This window comes from Patagioenas fasciata, chromosome 4, assembly GCF_037038585.1.
Source record: "Patagioenas fasciata isolate bPatFas1 chromosome 4, bPatFas1.hap1, whole genome shotgun sequence".
NCBI lineage: Eukaryota > Metazoa > Chordata > Aves > Columbiformes > Columbidae > Patagioenas > Patagioenas fasciata.
The window spans coordinates 7757770-7783232 of NC_092523.1; the positions used below are offsets into that span (position 1 = coordinate 7757770).

The following is a 25463-nucleotide window of genomic DNA, read 5'->3' on the forward strand; positions in this document are numbered from 1 at the left end:
CTCTTTGTGTCGCTTTGCTCTAAGGATGCTGCATGCATTACTCTCCTCTCAGTTCCCAAAGCAAATTACCTCCTGCAGCCTGTGAGCCGCCTGATCAGGCAGTTTTGGGATACCCTGGACTCAACATTGGGATCTGCAAGGAACCTGGAGATGTGCGACCTGGGGCATGTGTAAGTCTTCGTGTGCATATTGCAAAACAAATGTCAAAAAGTTTTCAGTATGCACAGACAAACATAGAACAGCCTTAAAAAAATGAAATAATGGGCAAAGAATGGCTTTTCTGTTCCTTCCATCAGGAAGAGAGGAAAGGTCTCTTTGTGTCCCTGCTGATCCATCAGGAATCCCCACTTTCTCTGTTCTCACTTTAACACTGCACTCCACCCACCTCCTCATCTTGCTTCAAACCAAGGAGGACCAGCTGACGTTTCCTCCGGGACCACAAATATGACACTGAGCTCAGCAGGCAGAGTCACAGACCGCTATGGAACCCGATTTCGCAATTCTTTTTACTCTGCTTCCTCTCTTGAAATGAAAGCCTCATGTGTCAGTGTCACACTATTCCAGGCAAAAGCCCTCTCCTTCTTCTGCTCCGAGCAGACACCACAGCTCGTTGCCATCAAGGACACAGCAGCAGATCTGAACACTGGCTGGGGAGGTTGCCTTTTTCTGTAACCTTATCCCCAGTGCCAGGCAGCAGAGTGAATTCAATTCATAAAACAGGAGGCTTTCCCCACAGCTTTTTGGGGGGAATATGGCAGTTATTGATTTCCTTTGTTTCCTGTGAGGCTTGTTTCCTGTGATGACTTTGAAAGCAAATTTAGAAAACACAGTTGACTCTCCATTTCGTTATACAAAACATAGAATACCCTTGTGCTTAGGGATAAGAGCTGAGGGGTTTTTGACGCAGGTTTCAGCCTAAGCAATGTCAAACTTCGTAAAAATTTAAATTACACTGTCCACAGTAGCTGGGATTAATTAGCCTTATTTTCTCCGGCTTTTCCCTTAGATTAATAGACTGCCAAGAGGAAAGAGCACAAAAGTGCTCCTACCACCTCATTTCATGGCATTTAAACATCCTTGATATTTAGTCTTCTTAGAGCCCCTCCTGTAGCCAAAGGAGACATTCTAAAGGGCAGCACAGAGCCCACTGCTGCGATGGGCAGTCAGCTCTCCCTGGGCAGTGCATTGGGAGATTTCATCACCTTCTTAGATGCTTGACAAGAGAATTTGCTATTGGAAGGGTAGTGTTAGACAAGAGGAGAGTGGAGGGATGTTTTTGCTGCAGACTTTAGCCTGAGCTCCTACCCAAGTGCTTTTTTCTACTCTTATCCTCTCCCGTTTGACCAAAACATCTTGCACCCAGTCCTGCTTTGCCTTCAGCCTCTTCTGTCTGGCTTATTGGGGTGAGAAGGATCCCAGGTTCTGCTGGAAAATAAGCTTGAACCCAAGGTTGGGAAAAAAATTGCTGTCCCAGACCAGTCTCAGAAATTAAAGGAAAAAAATAAGCGCCAAAGAAGCTTGTTCCACGAAGGCCAAAATGTTGCAATGTGGAAAGGGCTAGGAAGCCAACAACACACGAAACTCAGGCTGGTCAGTCACAGTATTAAATCTCTATGTTTTTGAGAAGTTTCAGTAAAATACCAGTCTTTTATTTATTTTCATTTCCAGAAGGCATGTGGCAAATTCAGAAAATCAACTTTGAAATGTCACTGTCTTTCAAACAGACCAATCTGCTGAAGTTTGGCCTTTCTTGCCAGTCCTTTCCACTTCAAACAATTGGCAGGTCCTGATGAAAGAGTATTTAGGTAAAGAAAAACATTTCTGACCGATTCCAAGAACCTTGCAGAGCACACTGCAGTGCGGATATAATCTACATCAGTCAAGTACAAATGTTTCCTTTCCACAACTTCCCAAGTGACACATATCAAGTGGCTCTTGGTCCTTCCAGCCAGTCAGGAAAACGAAGAAATTACTTTGGGGCCCTTGCACCTCTGGTGAGTTCAAATAAACCACGCAATAAAATAACTAGGCTCTTTCTCAAAACGTTTAGCATATAGAAAGCTGAGAGGACAAGTGAATCTTCTTTAATTATGGTTTAGATTCTTTTTTGAAAGACATAGACACTGGTAGATAGTAGTCTAGAATATTTTAACTGTCCTTTTGGATGATAACACTTCCTTAAAAAGACTTCACTTCAAAAAACAAGCATTGATGTTCACTCTTCCACATGCTCCACCTCACCCTTCCCCAGCCCTCCCTGGCAGCTCTGTGCTCCCAGTCTCTTGCATGTGGCTCAGCATGTTTTTGCTTTGGACAGAGAGACATCCTCCCCGGCTGCTGCCAAAACTAAAAGCAGTTCCTGATACTAATTCAGGTTCTTGGAAGAGTGCATTATTCCCAGTTGCAGCTAATTGTCAGGTTAGAGATTCATGATGGTAACCGATTCCAAAATAACACAAGAGGCACAGATGCACATCTTCAGCAAGCCTATTTACACAGCAAAATCCCTGTCCTGACTCCAGGCTATCAGCTGGCATCCTGAAATCATCCTCTCAAATGTTAATGGTGCAAGATAATATCTCAGTCTGGGTGGCAAAACGTTCAGAGATTTGTACACCTTGAAATTATTTCCCAGGAGCGGATGCTCTGCTGCACGCGCGCAAAATAGACACGGCGGCTGGATCCTCTGCTCCTCCGCCTTAAGCCTGTGTGTAAGCTTGTGCTTCTCTTCAGGCATAAAGATTTTTAAAATACTTTCATTGGCTTGCACCGGGAGGTAGACGGCAGGATTAATAGCTGTTCTTCAACGCTATAAACTGCATGGCATGTTTGCTCAGACTTTGAGCCATGAGTTACTGCTGTAATTAAATCCAGAAGGAGAGACCATAATAACATTCTGACTTGATTTCCAGTGGCAGAGCATTGATTAAGAGAGCTACATAATAAATGAGAGACATTTTAGAATCACATTGTTGATATTATCTGTAATTTTTTTTATAATTAGAAAAGTCTAAAGAAAATTTTATATTATAATTACACGCATTATTAATCCTACTCTGTTATAATACAAATTCTTCTATGATTACAGGTTGCAGCAAGCTCTTTGTAAATTTTCTAAGAGGTCTAGTTATTTGGTTTGCAGAAGCCCTTGCAAACAACAGATAAATTGGACCATATTATTTCAAACTAATGCAATACCAGAGCAAATTTGAGTTGATGACTCAAAAATCCAAAAGGGAACAAACAGTTTAGGAGCAATCATTTTCCTGTTTAAAGTCTGTGGCACAATGAAAAGAACATTCATATAGCAATCTTTTATGCAGTCCTTCACACGGAAGTCTTGAATAATTGAATGTGGAAGGAGGTAAGCAGGATATTTAATGATTAAAAAACAACAATTTGTAGTTCATTTAGTTCCTTTTGAGTAAAGAGATTTCAGCACAGGGTTTTGTTCTTGAATAAAATTGTGTTCTACCACAGTCTTATGACTATTTCGGGTGTAATATATCTTTTCAACTTCACTTAAATGGGGAGTTAGGAGAAAATACACAAAGATTATTAATTCACCAAGAAAAGTGACCATAACACACATAAAGGTGTGTGTTTCTGGAGAAAACAGAAGCTCTCCGAAGTCAGGCAAGATAACCTCTCAATCATATTGATAACCAGTTACTCTTACAAGCAGCCCCAATGGATTCATAGAGATTTATATCTCATGTGAGCAACTGGTCAGCAAAGTGAGTAAAGGTTCAATCATTTGAACTAAATTTCTTCAGGTCTGATTCAGCCTAATTCATTTTGCTTGATGTAACAGATACGTCCCAGTCACAACTACTCTTTTTGCCATTCTCCATGCTGACATTTTAGAGATACATTTGAAGGTTCCTTTTTGGAGATACCAAAAAGCATTATAACATGATGTAGACGAATAACTAAGTTGTAAGTTTCATCACCTGTTCTCCATCATCAGTTTAATTACAGGTACAAAACCACTAGGATAAATGGTAAGATGCATTGAAAACCGTTCACGTGCTCGAGCATTAGCACATGCTCTCTAAGGCTCCATGCATTCACACAAGGTAGCAGGCAGATCTCGTACTTTAGCTGAGTCGTTTGATGCACGTTTGGGTGAACTTCAACGTATCTGCTAATGTCTGATTCGCATTTTAATTAATTTGATGAACAAACTGCATTCGTAAAGAGAAATAAGAAAAATTTACCAAATAGTAAAGCCAGAGCAAAATACCTTCATCACCCTCATGAAGACAGAAGTAACAGGAGCCACATGTAGTTAAACCTCAGTCTTATCCTGAAACATCAACAATGATCACAAAGTCACAGAATCACAGAATGTTAGGGGTTGGAAGGGATCTCAAAAGCTCATCCAGTGCAATCCCCCTGCCGGAGCAGGAACACCCAGATGAGGTTCCACAGGAAGGTGTCCAGGTGGATTTTGAATGTCTGCAGAGAAGGAGACTCCACAACCTCCCTGGGCAGCCTGGTCCAGGCTCTGTCACCCTCACTGAGAAGAAGTTTCTTCTCATATTTAAGTGGAACCTATTGTGTTACTGTTCAAACCAATTACCATTGGTTGTCACCAAGAAGAGCCTGGCTCCATCCTCATGACACTCACCCTTTATATATCTGTAAACATTAATGAGGTCACCCCTCAGTCTCCTCTTCTCCAAGCTCCAGAGCCCCAGCTCCCTCAGCCTTTCCTCACACGGGAGATGCTCCACTCCCTTCAGCATCTTTGTTGCCCTGCGCTGGACTCTCTCCAGCAGTTCCCTGTCCTTCTGGAACTGAGGGGTGCAGAACTGGACACGGTATTCCAAATGATAATACAAAGCTGGCAGAGCATGAAAGTGTGAAAGTGCAAATACAAATAGGCAAATAGGCAATTGTGACCCCACAACATCAGTAATCACCGAACCTCAGCAAGAACAGCCACCATGCAGAGCAGATGCCAAGATCACTTCTTCCCAGAACCGACATTCATGTGCCAAGACCACCAACATCACAGGCCCACCCAACACCAACCCTTGCCAGCAAGAACCATACGACTCCCATTTGGCTTATGGAAGTAAGGCTATGTTAATGCCTGGTAAAGACTGCTTGGAGAATTGTTAAAAGGGCTTCTGAACATGTTCCAGTTGCTGAGTGTTGATTCTGGCAGGCACAAACTGAGTCATGCTTGGTCCCACACTGAGCCATTGCGCTGCAGTCCGGGGCTCCCTCCAGATGGTTACAGATGCCTCTGAACGGGGACCAGCTGGTTAATGTTTTCTTGCCTTGGTTACATGCAGATAAAACCATTTGCGTCATGGTTACTTTTGATGGAAAGTGGTTTTGCTTAATTCACTTTGGGCTCAATAAAGGGTGTTTTTTAGCTGGAGACAAAAGGGTTATTCTGGCAGGTTATGGAAATGTTTTGCAGGTTTGCCTGTGATTTAAATGCTTGATCCAATCTTGACTGAACTCTTTTAAGACAGACATAAGTGTTTCAGTTGGTGCTGTCACATTAAATACATTGGTTGTCTTGTTCACTTACTAGTTGCATTTTGCCATAACATGCACTGACTGACAAGGAGCTTTGATTTCAAGACTTCTGGAGAGACTCCAACCTCGAAGAGCATTAGTCACCATCTGAATTTTGTCTTCATCGACTTCTCCTGGTATTTTAAGATGTCTGCCTTGAAGAACAGATTCTTCTAGCCCTAATTCTTGTAGGCAAGAGATTTCCTAGTTTTATTTTTGTAATTATTAGTAATGAAAAGGGATGAAGCAGCAATATGAAAGAGAAATCTTCTTGCTCCCCAACTACCCCAGACTATATCAAAACAGAGGTTCAGCTATCTGAAACAACACTGATTAGACTGCGAAGCGGCACTGTATCTGAATTTACCTTGGAACGTTCAATGCCAGATCTCATCTCCAGAATATATTTGACTTTTCTCCTTTATTATAAAGTAAAGATCCTTTCCACCAAGGAAGACCTTTCAGTTTTTTCCCTCTCTCATAGGAGGAATTTACTTTTGTCTGACTGCCAGATCCCACTGTATCAAACCTCCTTTTACATAAGATTCCTCCATCCAGGAATTCTCAAGCACAGGAGTTCTTCTTTATGGATTAACTGAGGTAACCCAGTTCACTTGACCAGATTTAAATGCCAACTCATTACCAATCAGTTACATTTGCCTTCTTAATTCATAGGTCTTCTTAGTATTACTAATAGGAAATTATTCATTTCTTATAACATTATTTGAAATGTTAAATATTAATATTTTCCTTGCTCGTTCACAAACAGATCAGACATCTCATACCATAAAGTACCTCTTACTCCCTGTTGACAATGAGCACAGGATCCGAAGTGGTGACATTTATTTTTGGTCAAATTCATCCTTGGTGAATCTGGATTTGCATATTTGAACCTTGAGACTTATAAAAACTGTCCTGTTATGAGCATGAAGAATAGGTGCGGTAACTTACAGTTCATTTCAACAGGAAGAAATTATTTCTTGTGCAGTGTTATCATTAACAACGATATAAAAATAACCACAGATTACCTTCTATGTGTTGGGAAATGTGCTGTGCTGGTACCCTAAACTTGCAAGTGCAACATAAATTGTGTACATTTTCTTTTCCCACTAACTGCTTTCTCTGCCATAAAAAGAGTCTCTGACTGCTAAAGTAAATTGATTCCATGTGCCAACACCCCCACAAAATCAGTGAATCTACTAGTAGATGCCCCTTTATGGAAACTGGTATTGCTTACTGCTCTGGGAATAAGTCCGATGGGGTGATTGAAGACCATCTTATACAGTGCACAAGCAATTATTGCTGGAACAAGAACTCATTTTATACAAAGCTGTATTTATCCTTAGTTTGAAATGACACTGCTTCAAATTATCCGAGTGACTCTGTAGAGACTACGTTCAGGCACTTAACTCATTAACATCACAGTCTCCAGATGGGCCAGGACAGATCACATGGGTTTATACATTTAATGAATCACCAAATACGGCAGCTCCTTTAAAATTTTATCTAAATATTTTCTAACATAGCTAAGAGGTCACTCCGCTCTATTTTAGTGTACTGCTTACAAATTAAATACTGCCTTGGAAAGCAGTCCATGGGCTGCTTTGTCTTTAAAGGTGCTGTAATACTTGCTGAATATAGTTGGCCACATTACTTGCCAAATTATGGCAACAGCTGACATCACTGACTTTGAATAAATGTTGCTTCATGTGTTTAAAGTTCAGATGTGGCTAATACCTCTGGTTCATCTACAGGTGGTTGTATTTCTGCTGCTGGCCTGAGTGTTCAGAGCTAAATCAAGTCTGACAGACTGAGATGTGACATTATATTCCTGCTTAAGAGACTGTGGAGCTAACCATAAGAGAAGCTTGTAAAATATTTAGTTCTGCAGAATCCCAAATCCTAATGAAAATGTGAATGTGTGATTTAACTGAGTCCCTTTGTAGCCCTTTGCTTTTAAAGAAAGGGAGGAAGGGAGAGAAAAGGAGAAAGAAAGAGGGAAAGGAAAGGGAAAAGGAAAGGAAGGGGAAGGAGAAGGGGAAAGGGCAGAATAGGAATGTTAAAACACTTGCAAGCTCTGGAGTTTTCATCATTCCTTGGAGAACATACTATAAAACTACTACCTAGAGAGCTTCCCAATTCCTGCATCAAATTCTTACACCAACAAACCACTACCATGCAGGAACAACCTGTGCCTGTGAACAGGCTATTGTATCATACAGGGCCACCACTTGTCAATCTGTGTTCTCAGGTGATACCCCATTTGCTTCATGTAAGCCTTTTCCTAAAAGAAAGCACAGAAATTGGCCCATAATTTGCTCTAGTATCTTATGTTACTTCAGCGGAGGTACAATCTGCATACATCCACAGGACTGAAAACAGAGCAGAGCTTATCACTGCAACATGGCAAGGTTCACTGCTCAGAAACTGAAGACAAGTCAAATCAAAATAATTGTCATCATTATAAACATATGTCTTCAAACAGCTGGAAAAAGTTTCCCAGTGATGGTAAATTCTGCTTCCTCCAGTGCCCTGGTGAAGACAGATATTGGTCAGAAATCAAACAAAAGTTGTGGAGGAAGGATTCACTAGGTGAGGGTCCATGGCCAGGGCTGTGATTTTTTATAATTTCATGATATGTTTTGGATGGAAAATCCATGAATCTAAATCTTTTCAAGTGTCATGAGTTTGATTAATTCATCCCTCTCCTCTCTTTATGACACTTTTAAGCAATTCACAGGGCTCTTGCCTGATCCTTTTATCTCTCCTAAGAGAAGCCTGCTGTTTCACAGAGAAATGCGTGAGGTAATTTACTTGTGTGTTATTAAAGCCTCTTTGCTTGTAGATGGATACATGCTCATATGTTGCCGTGCTAACAGGAGTTATATGAAACATGGTCTCAATACTCATTAGAGGCTCCTGGAATAAAGAGATTACTTCAGCTATACAATGCTGATTTTCTGTGATCACTGTACATCCTATCTGCATTTCTTTCTGACTCCAACAGTCCTCTTGTGAATGTGAAGATCAGAGAGAAGGAAAAGGGAAACTAAAGCCTTGTTTAACTTCCAGCCTGATGCCAATACTCTTCCTATTGCGAGACAGAATAATCAAGGACCCAAAGAAAATTAATTCTCTATTCAAACATGCCTATCAGAAATTATGTATGGCAGAGTTCCCTGAAAATCACCAGCATATGGAGAATTTCTGCAGAGATTTACAGCTCCCCAGGCTCTCTCAGATAAAGACAACATATATAAAGAAGGGAATAGCAAGTAAGTGAGACTAACGGACAGCATCATGTTGCCTTAACAGAAGGTTTATCATCCAAACGATAGCATCTTTGATCAGTTGGAGCCAAGCCTTCCCATAACAGGGTCTGACAACTGCCCTCCCCCTGCTCTCCTTAGGTATTTAATTACACATAAGTGAATAACAATAAATGAACTGAATTATGCAAAGCAGTACCGTCCCAGGAAGGAGATAATGACATGGCCAGGAGAATTTCTCCCAGTAAGTCACTTACATCTCTAGATTTGCAGAGAGTCATCAAAACAATAGCCCTGGAAGGAATCAAAGATGCCTTTACTTGAGGGTGGTATTGGCGTATGTCATTCCTGACAGATGTTTGTCCAATCTGTTCCTGGAGTACCCACAACCATAGGAACTTCACTACCTCTCCAAGCAACCTCTTCCAGTGCTTCAATGTCCTTGCCCTTCAAGAGGTTTTCCTAATGCCCAGTTTATATTTCACTTATGTTAATTTAAGCATCAGGGACAGAAAACCCTCTCCTCCTCTTTGAAATGGCCTTTTATGTATCTCAAGGCTGTTGTCAGGCCTCGTTTCAGCCTTTTTTTCTGCCACTACATAACCCCAGGTCTTTCAATTATTACCCACGGAGCAGAAAAAAAAATTTAAAAAATTTTAAAAAATAATAATTTAAAAAAAAAAAAAAGTAAAACCCCCCTATCCTTTATGTGCTGATTTTGACTGCAATGGAGATAATTTTCTTCATAGCAGCTGGTACGGGGCTGTGTTCTGGATTTGTGCTGCAAACACCGCTGATACCACGGGTGTTTTAGTTATCGCTGAGCAGCACTTACACAGAGCCAAGGCCTTTCCTGCTCCTCACACCCCCCACCAGCGAGTGGGCTGGGGGGGCACAAGACACTGGGAGGGGACACAGCGGGGACAGCTGACCCCGGGGATGTCCCACAGCACATGACTTTGTGCTCAGTACATAAAGCTGGCCAAAGAAGGAGGAACAGGGGACATTGGAAGTGATGGCGTTTGTCTTCCCCGGTAACCACTATGTGTGATGGAGCCCGGCTTTCATGTACATGGCTGAACACCTGCACCTGCCTGCCCATGGAAAGTAGCGAATGAATTCCTTGTTTTGCTCTGCTCTGCTCACTTCTTCAACTGTCTTTATCTCAACCCAGGAGTTTTCCCACTTTTCTGATCCTCTGCCCCATCCCACTAGAGGGGAGTGAGCGAGCAGTTGTGTGATGCTTCACTGCTGGCTGGGGTTAAACCGTGACATTTTATCAGAAGGAGACATTGAACTCTGTCCTGTCCATGCACAACTCTGTTAAAAATTCATTAATCAGAACTTGCCATAGTATTCCCATGCTGAGCAGAGCAGAGACCACTCCTGTCTGAACCCGAGTGGAACATTTCTCTCGCAGTAGTGTGCCATTGCCTACTTTCAGTTAACTTTTGATCTGTTATAACAAAAGATACTTTTCTAGAGAACTGCTTTCTGGCTAGTTGTTTCCAAGCCTATTTGCTTAGCAAAATGTTTCTTTGCACTTGTCCCCTGCTGAATTTAACCCTGCTTTTTCAGATATTTCTTAACTTATCACACAAATCTAACCTCTTCCTCCAATATGCTTTCAGTCCCTCTCAGCGTTATGCCTGCTGCAAAAATTACCAAGCAAACTCCCATTTTTTTAAAGCAAGCTAAGTGACCTTTGTTCCTAACCCAATCTGCAAGGGTTTGCTTTGCAGCAAGGAAATTAAAACAGTTGGACACAACTTATTTTTGACCAATTTATGTTGACTGCTATTCATCATCCAATTGTTTTTGTAAATGTTACAGACAATTTGTTATGATTGGGGTGATTTTTTTTTCTCTAGAACTGTTGTTAATCTGACTGGACGATAATTCCCAAACTGGGGAAGGGAAAAAAAATATAAAATCCTTCTCCAGTATTCTTCAAGCTTATTGTAATTATCTGAAGACAGTTCTCATTCTCCATTGAGTAGCAGATCAATCCCCCCTTTGATCTTCCTCATTCTATTAATGATTCTTATAGAATTATTTCTGGTTATCTTTGAGGTCTCATTTTGTGCCTTGGCCTTTCTGGTTTTATCCCTGAATACTTGTGCTGTTCTTTCAGATTTATTCTTAGAAATCTGACCTCCTCTTTTTTTCCCTGTGTGTTTCTGTCTGTGTTGAAGTTACAGAAAAGTCTTTCATCATCTACCCAGCTTGGCACCTGCTGAACTTCCTATTCTTGCATTTGGTCAGTCTGAATTGTGCCCTTACCTTACTGAAGAACTGATAACTTTCTTCCATTAGCTTTACCTTCTAGGAGATCTTATTTACCAAATCTGAGTTTATTGATACCCGTCTTTTTGAAACCCATTGCTTTTATCACTATTTCACCCACCTTCTCCTTCTGATACAGAAATCCTGAGGCAATTGATTAATAAAAAATAAATAAATCAAGTATAACTGTCCCCCATCATTTAATGATGGGAACAAAATGTAGCTTCATCTGCCAAGTGGGAAGAAACAGTAGTTAGGAGGGGAAGCTTTAAGAGAAATGGGAATCTACCAGTATGTTCTCATGTAGTGTCAAAGTGACCCGGAGCTTCAGAGAGCCTTGGAGATTGTTTCCATCCAAAACAGTGAGAATTTTTCTGATCCTCTTTTCAGTAAGCTCTCATAAAATTCTGTTCTTGTGATTACCCTTAAAAAAATCAAAGTAATGAATTTGATAGTACAGCCAATACAGAAAACATGAGAATGGCACTTAAGCAGTGACAACCATATTAAAACACACTCTTGATAGCCATTTACATTGACAGCTTTCAGTTTCTTCTGTGGACAAAGCCCAAGTTCTTAACCTTGAACTTCTTAAGACTCACGTGTGCAACAAAGCACTTCTGTATGCTCTAGCACAGAAAGGGAGCTCATCTGGATCTCTTCTGACGTGACATGAGTGACATGTCTTCATGGGTAGACATGTAAGATTTTAAGCACTTGCTTGAAGACACGACTTCCCCTGATGGGCCATTTAACCCCAAATGCAATAACTTCAGAGAACATGGCAATTAGTCCGTATAAGGCTTTGACTCACAAGTGTTTATCCACTACCCAGAAGAAGACATTTGAACAACTGTGGTTTTGGAATAGCATCCCCCAGTGCTTAAAATGACCCAGCAAGACAGTTGAGATAGAAAACAGCACAGCCACCTACCCCTTCTCCTGCACTACTTACTCCATACCAGCCTTCCCTTCTTGGACCTGCTGCCACTTCTCCATGGACAGAAAGAGCTAGAGGTTCATCATCATCTTTGCAAGGGGGTGGGACTCGCAAACTTCATGGTCGCTAAAGAGCTCCTTGTTGAGGTTTCATTCCTAGAAAGACAAAGCACAGCTGGACAACTGAGAAAGAGCAACCTTCTGGCTGTTCTGCACATCCCTTGCTACCTGTGGGGTTGACCCTGTTCTCTTGCCTGTAGTTGCCTCTCCTCGTGATGCTGCTGAGAGAGAAACGAGACCCCTTTTCGGCTGGTGGGGCAGGGACGTGCCTTTTGGAGGCTGTCAAGGATGGGGCATGGAGTGCGACAGCTGATGTCCCTGGAGATGGTGCTTGCCAGCAGAGCTGACTGCAGCACACATCGTGCTCCAACAACACACTGCACACGTGGAGAGGTGTTTCTTTGAGTGCCCTCATCACCGCAGAAGATGAATGCCAGTTTCACCCCTTTCCCTCATAACACAAGGCTTATGACATTTGAGAAAGAGGGACAAATAGGTATAAGGGTGTTTTAGATGCCTGTAAAATAATAAAAATAATCAAGTTGGGAAGAACCAAACAGCATTAGCTTTTCTCTTCAATATGCCTAAAAACATACTAAGAGAAAATCTCTCCTTTTTTTTGGCTCTTTTGTTCAGTTAGACATTTTACTCTCTGGCCTGTGGAAATACAGGCAACAGCTGCCCTTTTGGCTGGACAGGCAAGCCCCAAAACCCTGTAGGCACAGCAATGGCCAGTTATTTCTGGGCGGGAGTCCAGGGGCTGATCTCAGTCCCCAGCCTTCTGCAGGGTTTAGGAGCAGCCTCTGTAGGAAAGCACATGCTTTTTTTTCTCTGTTTTTGGGGTTATTATCAGCAGGAGCCACTTTTGAAATGTATCTCTCTCAACATTTGAAGAGGCAGCAGAATACTCTCAATGGAAAATCCTTACATCGGAAAGATCCTGTGACTGGAAGCTGGCCAGGGCATGCTGGCCTGTGGACCAGATTGCGAGAGGCGGCGTTGCAGCCAAGAATTTTCCCCGCTGGACCAAAGAAATTCGGGAGTCCGTTTCCAAGCAGCAGTGAGCAGAAAAAGAAAAGTGCATGGGGTGAGACAAGTCCCAGCAGTCCACAGCAAGCAAATGTAAGCTGATATTTTGCATCTCTAGCCCCTGTCTGCTGTGTGGTCCAGCGGCATCCGCGCACCCGTGTGCATTTCCCAGGAAGGGAAACAGCAGATGTTAAGAACACAACAAACCTGAGACCTTCCAGGGAGAGCTGCCTGCACTGACCATGGGGAATATCAAGGGAAGAGTTGGGTTAAACTCCTCTTCCTCCTCCCCAGCAACATATACCAATGGAATCCACTGACTCTGTCCCAGCACTTACACAGCAACTGGTCTTCTCTTGAACAAATTCCAGCCAGGGGAGAGGGGTGGCTCCATTTACTCAGTCATCTCTGGATAAATTATTCAGTTGAAACTTGGGTATAAATCCTGAATCAACCCGAGATAGCTCAAGCCCCATCTTCCGCAAAGTGTGCAGTATTTGCCTGTAGGACTCTGTTAAATCCCTGAAAAACAGTGTAAGCAGCTTGGAAGCAACTTTCCCTATCCCATCCCCTTTTTCCTAATGTGCTTGTCAACAGCACAATCCTGTGTAATGCAGTGGGATTAGGTCTTGTAGGCATCTGTTGGTGGGAGCCTGTTGAAAAACTGCCTGTTTACAGGACTGACATCCAGCCCAGCCTGCAGGATCCGTGCTCAGTCTTGGCAGCGCCGAGGGGTCGCTGCTCCACCGAAATTCCAGAAACTCCATGTTCTCATTACCACGCGCTCCATACAACAGCTCTCGTTCCAGCTGGGGAAGAAGTGTGTTGAAAAATTAATAACGAGATTTAAATATCTAATTAAAAAATAGGTAGACGGAGGGAGGATAAGGGAGAAGGATTATGTTTTAAGGGGAGAACAGGCTTACAGATGCCTCTGGTTCTGCCACGTGGTAGGTGGACCTTGTCTCTGCAGTACAGATGGATCCAAATGTCTCCTCTGCTTTAGAGGAGACCAGATTGGTGTCTGGATCTTGCTGAAAACTGCTCCTCTGGCAGTCCATACTGGCCTTGCTGCTCCAGCCTTCATTTAATATCTTCTACTGCTTGTTTTTGACACATTGTATTGGTCAATACCAGGGGAAATTAGGTTTCCTCTGCTTTCCATAACAGCTTCTTCCGCAGTTTACTGGCCCGCACCAGCTGTAAGTTTTCATTAGAAATTAAACCAGTTTCATCACTGTTTTAGGGGAACAAATTGATTGACCAGATTTCCAGGTACAACTGTGTGTGCCTGCAGGCTTGAATCAGTCACTGCATTGGCTGCGCTCTGCCCAGAGAATTTTTCATCCATTAAAGCTGATCATATCCTTTCCCCTCTTTTGCTGAGAAAAGAAAGGGTGATTTAAAAAAAAAAAAAAAAAAAGTAGTCTGAAATAAATTAATGCTACAATAATGAAATAAAACTGCATTAAAGGCAGAGTCTTCATGCAAAAAGGGCATGAGAATTGAGTGTTCGGAGTGCCATGCCGTTCCCAGTGGGTTCTAATCAATGACACATGCCATCTCTGCAAAACACAGCCCAAAGGCACACTGGGGTGAATTAGAGAGACAATTTCAACCCTATCCTGATTTTCCTGCTTTTATGGCTTTAAATCTGATCTTTAACATTGTTTGAAAACAATTTTTGTGGTTTAATTAGATATAGTGACAATAAGTCAATAGCCAGTGTAACATGTTCTGGTCTCCAGCCTGGAAACAGTGAAGTACTGAGTCCATGGCAGGACTCTATCTACACATCTTAAAAGCCTTTCAAGCCTGCAGTTTAGCTCACTCTTCCATGTGTACTGACCTGCTAAATGTCCCTATACGTGCTAATATTTTCAGGTACCACCTTCTAAAGCTTGAAATAACTTATATATGTTTTTGTTCTAAACCCATGTCTAACAGTCTGTGGTTTGATAGTTTGAATCTTCTTTCCCATTTGTCAAGCCTGCATTAATTTGCAGGGGAGGCATGATTCAACCCGAACCTTATTGATAAAACCAGCTAATGGCTGGTATTTACATAGAAATCACACAGGCATCAAAAGCTATCCAGGAGTTTGAAGCATCAGAAATAATCACAGTGCACTGAATCAGATCATATGAATAATTCAAGAGCTTCAGCATCACAGTCTTGTGTTCCTATAAGACCACTGTTGTTTTTTTCTCAGAATCTTCAGCTTAACACAATACCATCAAGCCTTGTACACTTATTTAGCTAATTTACAAAAAGTATTATCCTCCCAATAGCTCCCCATGACTGCTAAGAACAGATGTAGGCATCAGACCAAAATCGGTACTTTCTTAAGATAAGGTTTTCTGAAATATTTACTAACCACGAGGCAGCAAAACTTCCGATGAGAAATAAAAAATAAGTATCACCCTTATTTTTTTTAAATTACTTTAAACAATTTGCCCTGAATATTTCTGCCCTGCTCTACCATTAACCACTGCCATAAATGTGGGACAAGGGCAGAGTGCTGTGCTAGCCCAAGGCACCCTCTGGCTACTATAAATACCCTTTTTTCAAACAATCTCAGGCAATTCCTTCTTGAATGTGTGGGACCTGCTCCAAAATACTTATTCCAGCAGTTGTGCCCAGGGCTCTGCACCACCGCTTGGACGTGTCCTCTCCCGTGGCCTGTGGCCTGGTTGCTGAATGTGTTTGGGCATCTTTCTGACACCTGAATTTCCACATGGCTCTGTTGGCCATTTTTATTCACTATTGCCCTTTTCTTGGTGCTTCAGCCCCTATTTTCCCTGCACTCAGCAGGCTGCGTTAGCCCTTGCATTGCGTGGAAAGGGTGGCCCGGATTGCAGGAATTAGCTGCCCTTGGAGAGGGGTAGAGGGCAGGCCCAGGTTTCAGCCCTGTCTCTAAATGTATTTATTATAAGAGATACAGCAGGATCTTGTTTGAATAGACAATAGACAGGAAATTAACAGTTAAGGCTGAAACTCTAGTCCTTCATTCCTGTGATTAAAAGAAAACAGATATCATGCTGAAAGAGAAAGACAATTTCAGCTTTCATGTAGCACTGTCCTTCAGACGGTGCTTCACATCGGGCATTATTTCTCTGCAGAATTTAGCCATCAATTTCCTTCATTTGAAGTAAAAAGCACCCACAGAAGATTATAAAATGCTCTGTATTCCCAAACAGACAGATCATAATGGTTCATCCTGAATGTGCCATTCTGTCCCTCCACACAGATATTAAATGGCTGAGATAAATTGTGGCTTGGGGCTTTACAGAGGCATCATGTCAGCGATAGCAATGGATTACAAACTTCCTCCTTGAGACAGCAAATACCCAATTACCAGCATCATCTTCCTTCACGCTTTGAATAGTGAAGGAGGAGTTGGCATCCGTAATTTTTCATTTCTCAATAGATGGAGGCTGATATGGTAATGCATGTTGCAACTGAACGCGCTGATATACAAAGCAATTTATAAACAAAATGCCACATTGCACAATCCGTGGGGATGCTGTGGTGAGAGCAAGGAGCCCGCTCTGTCCTTTTAGCCCTGTATTCTGTGGGTGTGCGTGGGAAGGCACGCAAACACTCTGGACATGTTTGTACCACAAGCAAATACAACACTTGTGATAAAAACGTGTTCTTCAACATAGAACATACAATAATCTGGTCTGATCTCACAGCTGACTCTGTTTGGAGCAGGAAGCTGGACTAGGGACCACCTGAGGTCCCCTCCAATCTGAATTATGCTTTAAAATAGAAGGGAATGGCTTATATCAGTCAGCAGAAATCAGCTGGGTCTTTAATGTTTGTTCTCACCATACACCAGGTAAACAGAGAGTTCAGAAAAGGTAATTACACTGAGCAATAATGAGAAAATAAAGGTTTATTAGGGAATACAGGGGTGCCAAAAAAGCTCTGTGAGTCCCTGGTGTTTCCTTTTGGCCACATACAATAGCATCCAACAGCAGGGTTCTTTGAACAGTGACCCTGGTGAACGTTCTTCTCCCAGGACAACAGCAAGGCAACACATGTCATAATACCCAGAGAGGGGTGCCACCCTGAACTTGTTAGAACAGCAAAGCTCACCGGCTCCTTTTCTTCCAGGAAAGGGTTCTGGAGGGCCTAGATCCTTACTTCTATGTGTTCTTTAAGTCAGACTCATTACCTCAAGTAGAAACACACTGTATCCTACTACCATCCCTGCTTGGCCAGCTCTCTGCACACTCTCATTAAGTTCACAACACCACCAAACTGGATTAAGTGGAGGTCACATTGGGGGACAGGGCTCTATTCAGAGTGAACTGGACAGGCTGGAGAAACAGGCTAATGGGAACCTTGTAGAGTTCAACACAGCAAAACCCAAGTCCTGCATCTGGGCTGGGATGATGCTATAAAGCAGTACAACATGGGCAGCAACTGGCACTGTAACTAGGGCTAGAAAATCTTCTTTGGAAACAGATGAAATTTGACTGTCCAAGGCTTGAGCAACCTCAACCTGCTCTGAGGACGTTCTCGCTGTAAGCGTAAGTCAGACCAGATATCTTTCAACAAAAATAATTGAGTATTCAACCTTTGTCTTGCCTAAGAGCTCCAAGCATGTGAAAAGTCTCCTCACTGAAGTACTAGAAGCTCTTCCTTGCTGGGTGATATTAGGCTTTTCAGTTCAAGCTTAAAAAATGTTCTTTAGAAACTTGTTAGCAATAAAACACGAGAGATCTAGTTAGAAACAATAATTAAACATAAATGATTAAAAAAAGATTGATCCCACTTGCAAGCATTTAAATATGCCAGCTGCTAAATTACAACATTGGCACAGACCTGGATGTCTGTGACCATTTTAAACAGTGCTCAATGAGATCCGTGTGGATAAGAGGCTGCTCATGCTGGCCTGAGTCCTGTGAGCAGATCAGCTTGCTTGAACCCTCAATGACCAGAAGAACATTGAAGCAGAATGCCCATGACTTCACAGGCACTCCAGGATGAGACAAGCACGCATTAGTAAGGCCTGGACCATGGGATTGTGACTTAGAATCATAGGATCATGGAATGGTTTGGGTTGGAAAGCACCTTCAAAGCTCATCCAGTGCCACCCCTGCCATGAGCAGGGACATCTTCACCAGATCAGGTTGCTCAGAGCCCCGTCCAGCCTGGCCTGGGATGTCTCCAGGGATGGGGCATCCACCACCTCTCTGGGCAACCTGAGCCAGTGTTTCACCATCCTCATGGTAGAAAATAAACTGCATTCTCATGGAGTAAGAGAGAGACTTAACCCACAGGCTGGAACAAAGAGGTGGAGTAAGTTGACAGTGATGACAGCAGAGTAAAGGTATCAGCAGGTGCCAACAAATATCAAAAGGGCTGAATAATAAAGTAATTAAGTTTGCTGACGGCACAAAATTATGAAGAGTAATCAAAACTGAAGCTGACTATGTGGAGCTGCAGAAGGAGCTCATGACACTGATTGAGCAACAAAATGGTTTTTGAACTTCAGGGCTGACAAATACAATGTAACGTACATGGACTTCAAACGACCTGGTGCAATTAGAGTGGTCTTCAAATTCCTTCTAAAGTTTCTGCTTGGGGAAAAGCACCCAAAACTTAGACAGAAGGGAATACAGAGCAAGTGGCATCTGGGAGAGGATGGTTAGCCAGTGAACACATCTCTAATGCTGCCGTTGTAACCTATGTGCATCAGGCACTCATAAGTATAGGAAGTAAATCCCACACTCAACTCCAGCAGCATCCAAGCTGCCTCCCCCAGCAGTTACCCTGATCTCATTTTTTGCTGCCCAGCAGCAGTCTTCATTTTACAAAGTATTAAGGCACAGCACTGGACCCTCCGCAGGCTCATATTCCCAAGAACAAACGCAGGATAAAGCTGCAGATGGGAAGGATGCAATCACATACATACTTTAGCCCCTGTGAATAGGGACCATGCATACAGGTTGGTTCGAGCCCTTACTCACATCTGCTCCATTTGCAAACTGGTATCATTCCAGCATGAACAAGAGCATGAGAAAGGGTACAGGGCCTCATACGAGGGGACACTACTCCCAGTTAGGGCTCAAGGCACGCACTGTTTAGTAGCTAAGAACATAGCACGAGCTTTCCATATAGCCCAGCTAGAAACAAATGGATGATGGGCACGTACAGCCCATTCTTAGGAATCATCTCGGGTCCCTTTCACCATCACATCTACTCACAGGCTGCACAACATGTGCGTCTCCTGCTTTTGTTAGTCATTTCATTTGTAGGCAAGGGATCGTGTCTGTTGCTCCCTTAATTATGGAAAAGTTGTCTGTGCACAATTTAAACAAGCCCTCGTTCTGCTCTTTATCAATATTGAACACGCTCCCTGTCTCTTCAATGCTCCAGCTTGCAGCCACACAACATTTGCTCGTAGCTGCAGGCTATGTCAGCGAGACTTGGATAGAGCAACAAAAGAGTTTCTCGTTCAAACAAACACCACTAGCAAATCGATCGGATCATTGCAAACGCTGTCAGGATTGCAGCCGACTGGAGCCGCACTGTTTCATGGCTGGAAATGGTATTTTTCAATATGTTCAGTGAATACTGTTACAGCAGCTGCGTGTCCCTCAGGAGGTGTTGCCGGTGCTCCCATCTAACCTGGCCTTTCAGCTCCAAGTCAGCATCCAGGCACGGGCACAACACCCTTCAGCAGGCTGATGTGCTACTCTGCCAGACACCATGTGGATACACAGGAAAGGAAAATCGCCCTCGCAATGGAGGGACATACACACCGCGTACCTTGAGAGCCCTGAAGTTAATCAAGTTCTGATCTTTGGCATCTAATTTAGGCACGCAGTGCTTACTGATGGAAATGCCTCTGGGAAGCATTCATAGCCCTGCAGGACAGGGCATCAGCAGGGAGAAAACACAGCCCAAGAACAAAGTGTTGCACCTATGCATTTGCCAGAGGTTCCTTCTAACCTTCTCCAGAGCTTTGGGTACCACCAAGAGTGACCAGCAAGAAGAAACCCTGAGGACACCAAGCTAGCTGGTTAGCGAGTGGCAACAGATGATACCTAAGGGTAGTATTTGATCACAAGTGATACATGCCGCTCTAATTGTTGTAGTTTTGCAGCAGGGCAGAAGGTTGTCTGCTGACTTAGTCCTTGCGTCCTTGCAGCTCTGATGTGGGCGATGCAGAAATACCCAGATGGACGTAAAGCTGTGTCTGCCCCAAGAGCAGGCAAACTTGCTCAGCAGAGTCTCCCTCAAAGGCAATGGGCAGTTTTGCTTGCAAATATTTGTCTCCTGCTCCCTGTCCCTGGGAAAGCTGATCTCTCTACTTCTGCACATCCAGAGCAGATCTCACTTTAGAGATCCGGTGAGTGCTTGTTGGTGCAGGCAACAGCACCCCAAAATCAAACCCTGTCCCACAGAGGTGGGGATGAAGGCATAAAGAAGCCCAGGCTGATCAGGACCTGGCACTACCAGCAGAGCTCAGCAGCATCGTGAGCAAATGGGTAGGTTGGAAATGTGTCCCAGAACCCTCAACACACACCTCAGTTTCCCCTCTCCACACCACGCGCATGGTCTGGATGCCCAACCCAGGCAGCTACAGCTGAAAATGGTGTCCCAGTAGTCACAGAGGAACCAAAACTCCGCTTAGCCTATCTTCAACAAAGGTAAAAGGTTTGTAAGTTTTCTCATTTTACTTCTCTCCAATTAGAAGAACACTTAAAAACATGAACCATGCACCAGCATTATTATGCACACTGAGAAATGCTATGTATACGCATTGAGTCGTTCCCTCACAGAGGCAAAATCAGGCCTCTGCTAATTGCCAAAAGCCGGGAAACTTTAATGAATTGGTTTTGTTGTACAGGATAAATGACATCAGATCTATCACACCATAATTGAGGGCTTAACGTTCATTTGCATAATGATTAAACTTGTGAATCACATTATTACTCAGGTAATAATTAACCACAAGTTTTGTGCGAAGGTTGACTTATTTCTGGTGGGTTTAGTGCCAGTTTTTCAAGCAGCTGCTGATTTTGGACCCTTCTATTCTGAGTTGTCCAGCCTGACCTAACCTTAAAGAGGCTTTGAAGGTCAGAACTTTCTGAAATTGAAACTCACTGAAGGTATCCTCCTGCGCATACAGAAAATCACTACTTGCTTTTTCAAACCCCACCTGTTGCTGCTCAGTCTCATGACCATATATGAACAAGAATCAAGGAAATACAAGATCTGTAGGCCACAAAAATGCTAGCAGGGTGTAACTGTTTTGCTGTGGGAACAATACTAGCATGTGCAACTCAATATGCAGAAGAAAAATTACACTAACCAAGACAATCCAAACAAATGTCACATCCCAGACAAGTGCTAGCACTTGAATTTTAACTTAGGTCATTGTCACTTGCTGCCAGGTAAACTCCAAGTGTTAGAGGCTGAACATTAGTCAGAGCAAAGGTCCATCCAGAGCCCAGTGTCTTGTGACTTGCACGGGGAAGGAGAAGACAAAATTCTTGGCCAAACCCCCAAGCTTCTGGCAAACCAGGAATTTAGCAACAGCTCAAGCAGGAGGTTGCATCTGGACCCCTGTTTTGTTCAGTTGCCACCATGTACTGTCCTCTTCACAATTTGTCAAAGCTCTTTGTGAATCCACCTTTGCTTTTGTAACAGCTTGTGCCAGGAAAGGTCAGTGACCTCAGTTATATTCTGGGTAAAAAGTACTTCAGTCAGATTTTTTCATTGCTACTAGTTCTTGCTTTCTGCAAAATAGCAATGAGTCAAGATCATCACACTCAGCTGAGCAAGCTCTAACCCCAGAGAGAACCTCCATAGCCATTACCAATCCCTGGACCTTTTCCTGTTCTACTTGGTACTCTTGAGAGAGTGTGGCCAGATCTGGAGGAAACATTTAAGCTGAGAACATAATATGGCTTTATGCAACAGTGAAATGAAGGTCATTTTACCTCACCTGGAGATGTTCAGATGCATTTGCAAGACACCTTCATATCAAGTACATGAGGCCACAGACGAATCTGCAGATATTAAAGCTACAAATTTACATGGACTTTTAGAAATTATGACTCCAGGTTTCCATTTGAACTCAAAGTATAGTGCCAAGGGCCAAGAGAGAGGTTTAGGTTGGACATGAGGAACAGGTTCTTCACCCAGAGGGTGCTGGACACTGGAACAGGCTCCCCAGGGAGGTGTCACAGCCCCAAGCCTGACAGTGTTCAAGAAGAGACTGGACAACGTCCTCAGACACACGGTGTGAACTGTGGGGTTGTCACATGCAGGGACAGGAGTTGGACTCGATGATCCTTGTGGGTCCCTTCCAACTCAAAACATTCTATGATTCTAATCTTAAAATTTAAAAAGCACACTCAGTGTGTCAGGGCCCATGTGCTTCCCACTGCTGGCTGTTACCTCAGATCAGCACATTCAGCTCTGCACTTTGGGGAAAACAAACTTGAATTATCTGTTGGTAGAGGAGTTGTCATGCAGTGCTGTGTCCAGAGCACATGAATGAAACCTGGAGTCCAGCAAAGACCGGCCAACAGATGATGTGTACTCCTGCTTCCCTTCTGGAGCTTGAACCGAGGTCACTTTCTGGCTTAGTTTTGAGGTTTTACAATGTGACTGATCAAGTGCTTAACTCAAAGCTCTCCCCATCATGCTCTGCCTGGCTTTGGTACAAGCTAAAGCCACAACATGCAGCTTTCATTTATACCACTAGAATAACACACTCAGTTGTTCCACCAACAGAGACAGACACATCTCAGGAACGTCTTTTGCCAAAGTCTCCCTTTTTTTTGCCACAAGCCTGCTGGCAGATCCATCAGCCAAGAGTGCCGTTCCTTACCCTGCAGCAGACTCCCGCTCCCCTCGGACACAGGGTCACCAAGGCACATCAGGCAACAGCTGTCCCCTCCTATTTCCCACCAGACACATGTCCTCCTTCCATCAGGCCAGAGGTTGCAAGGGGGGAGACTTCTGCAACTCCAGAAGCTTGTAAGCAGTTTTTTCATCCAGGATGACTGGGATTGCTAAATAAAAATGACCATGTGAGAAATGAGTCGTCAGAGCCATTTTCCACCAGACTAGGTAGGCAAGGAGCATGTTGTACACACCAATGCCAGCAGCTCGGCCACAGCTTCAGGTCCCTGTGCCCCTGGAGCTCGGGCAGGCACTGCTGATGTTCCCCTGCGGACCACAGCAAGGGCTTATGTGAGCACAGCAAATACTGTGCATACACAGTCCCACAAGCCCAAAAAGCACAGATAGAATAATAAAACTGTTTAAGGTTGTGTGAGTAACCACATAAATATGCAGTAAGCCTATAAATTCTTTTCAGACTGCTTCGGTGCACTCACGCTTGCAGATTTCTCATGCAGGAAAGGTGAGGCAGAGAACAGTGCTTTATAAGCTGCAGATAAGGACTTGACTGGAAGGTTTATTGATAGAAATGTGATAAGTGAGGATGAATGGCAGCACTGAAAAGATGTTCCCACTTCCAAAGAGTGAATAGAAAAGAATGTTTAGTTGCCTTTGTTATCATGTGGCTTTTCTTTCTAGCTGCAATTAGATATCACCTGGTCTCTCAGCTATGCAGAAACTGGGACTTACACAATGCGAGGTCCTTTCCCACGTGCAATTTTCAAGTGCCTGTAGAATATTTTATTCCTCAGATGAGGAAGGCATGTAAGTCAGGGAGGAATGGTTTGTTTTTCAGGTGTGACTTGGTTCTCAATCTGCAGGGTATTTAGGCAGTTATGTTCTGGTAAGGCATTCAACTTTAACCAACATGACCGAAAATCAAAGTGGGATGATTAAACAGGAAAAAGATATTAAGAATCTTTCAGTACCAGGGTTTTAGGAGTCTTAAGTCCCAGTGCTCTTCAGTTTGAAAAGGGCACTGAAGAGCCAAAACTGATTTCCAAAAATAGAGCCACAAATAGTCACCATGGGGTTCAAACTGACCTTCCTGCTTCTGCCGCTGCAGTCAGGACTTCTTAACAGCCTCTCAGGACTCACATCTCAGTGCTCTGAAACTCTATGATGGTGCTTCAAGCAGGGCCATAAGAGCACAGGACATCTTGTCTCTTGGTTTATTCAGCATTCATGGGACCTTCAGCTGTATGCTTCATTTTCCTCCCTTTGTGTCCAAGTGTTTTTTAATGACACAGCTAGGAAGCAAGCAGCACTGAATTACCACTGATGTTTAAACTCCTTTTTTTTTTTTTTTAACATTATCTATCCATGTAGAAAAGTGTTTGAGCAGTGGTTTTTCTCTGGGAAATTTCAAGATTTTTTTCCACAGGCGTGCAGCTTCCCTCTAAGACCACTTGCAAAATGACCTTACGGCACGAAAGTGTGCATTGGGACATATGGCAAATCTTTATCTTGGCATGCACGGGAGGTTAGCGGAGGTCACTCCCAAACCAGGTCACCACTGCTGCACACCTGCTGCCCAGCTGGAGCTGCTCCTGTCGGCCACAGCACAGCTCTGCCATGCAGAAGGGGCCACCCCATGCATAAGGGACCATCCCGTGCACAAGGGACTGTTGCGTGCACAAGGGACCATCCTCTGCACAAGGGACCACCCACCGTACACAAGGGGCCACCTCATGCACGAGGGACCGTCCCATGCACAAGGGGCCACCCCGTGCACAAGGGGCCATCCCATGCAGAAGGGGCCACAGCAGACAACTTACCAAACCCCAGATAACTTCTACTTCCCATTCCCAATCCACTCAGCTCCTCGATGTCTCTTTAAATTTAACAAACCACTCTGAAATTTAGGCTTGGAGTTTGGCTGGGTGGGAACTCGCGCTGTAAATGTCAATAGCACGAAGGGCAGATTTTAGTGTTTAGTGTTTCTGATTCAGCCTAGAAGTGCATGGAAATGCTAGAGCATTTCATCACTCCTATAAATCCGAGTCAGTGGAGAAGGCTGCAGCTGTTTGAGATACTGAAATGATATATCCCTGCAGTACCAGCCCTGCTCTGCAAACTGGAGTATCAGCCCCACAGCTGAATCTTTCTAAAATGGTCATCAGATGATTCATGCAAGTTTCTCCTTCAGGAAAATAACAGATGGGGTGGGTGAATACAATAAAGGCCAAAAAAATCCACAGCAGACACATTTTCTATAAAGCCTCACAAATACAACCCAGCCCTAATAGATTGTGGCAACACACCTGCCAATAGAACATTTACACCATCTCTTGGGGCATAATACAGATGATGGCCTTAAGTGTTATGTGCATTGAATGAGGTCAGACACTCTTGGGGTCCTGCTGATACTGATGGCTTGAGAAAACAGAATTCACATCTCTAGAT

At 43.4% G+C, this 25463-nt stretch overlaps 1 long non-coding RNA gene across 1 annotated transcript in view; it reads right to left on the reverse strand.

Moving 5' to 3' along the window:
• The window catches only part of LOC139827965 (uncharacterized), a 28696-nt gene extending 16424 nt beyond the window's left edge, over positions 1-12272 (reverse strand). The window contains exon 1 of the long non-coding RNA XR_011739113.1: positions 12049-12272. This is a non-coding gene — a long non-coding RNA (uncharacterized lncRNA). The remainder of the gene's footprint in view (positions 1-12048) is intronic.
• Positions 12273-25463: the final 13191 nt, after the last annotated feature.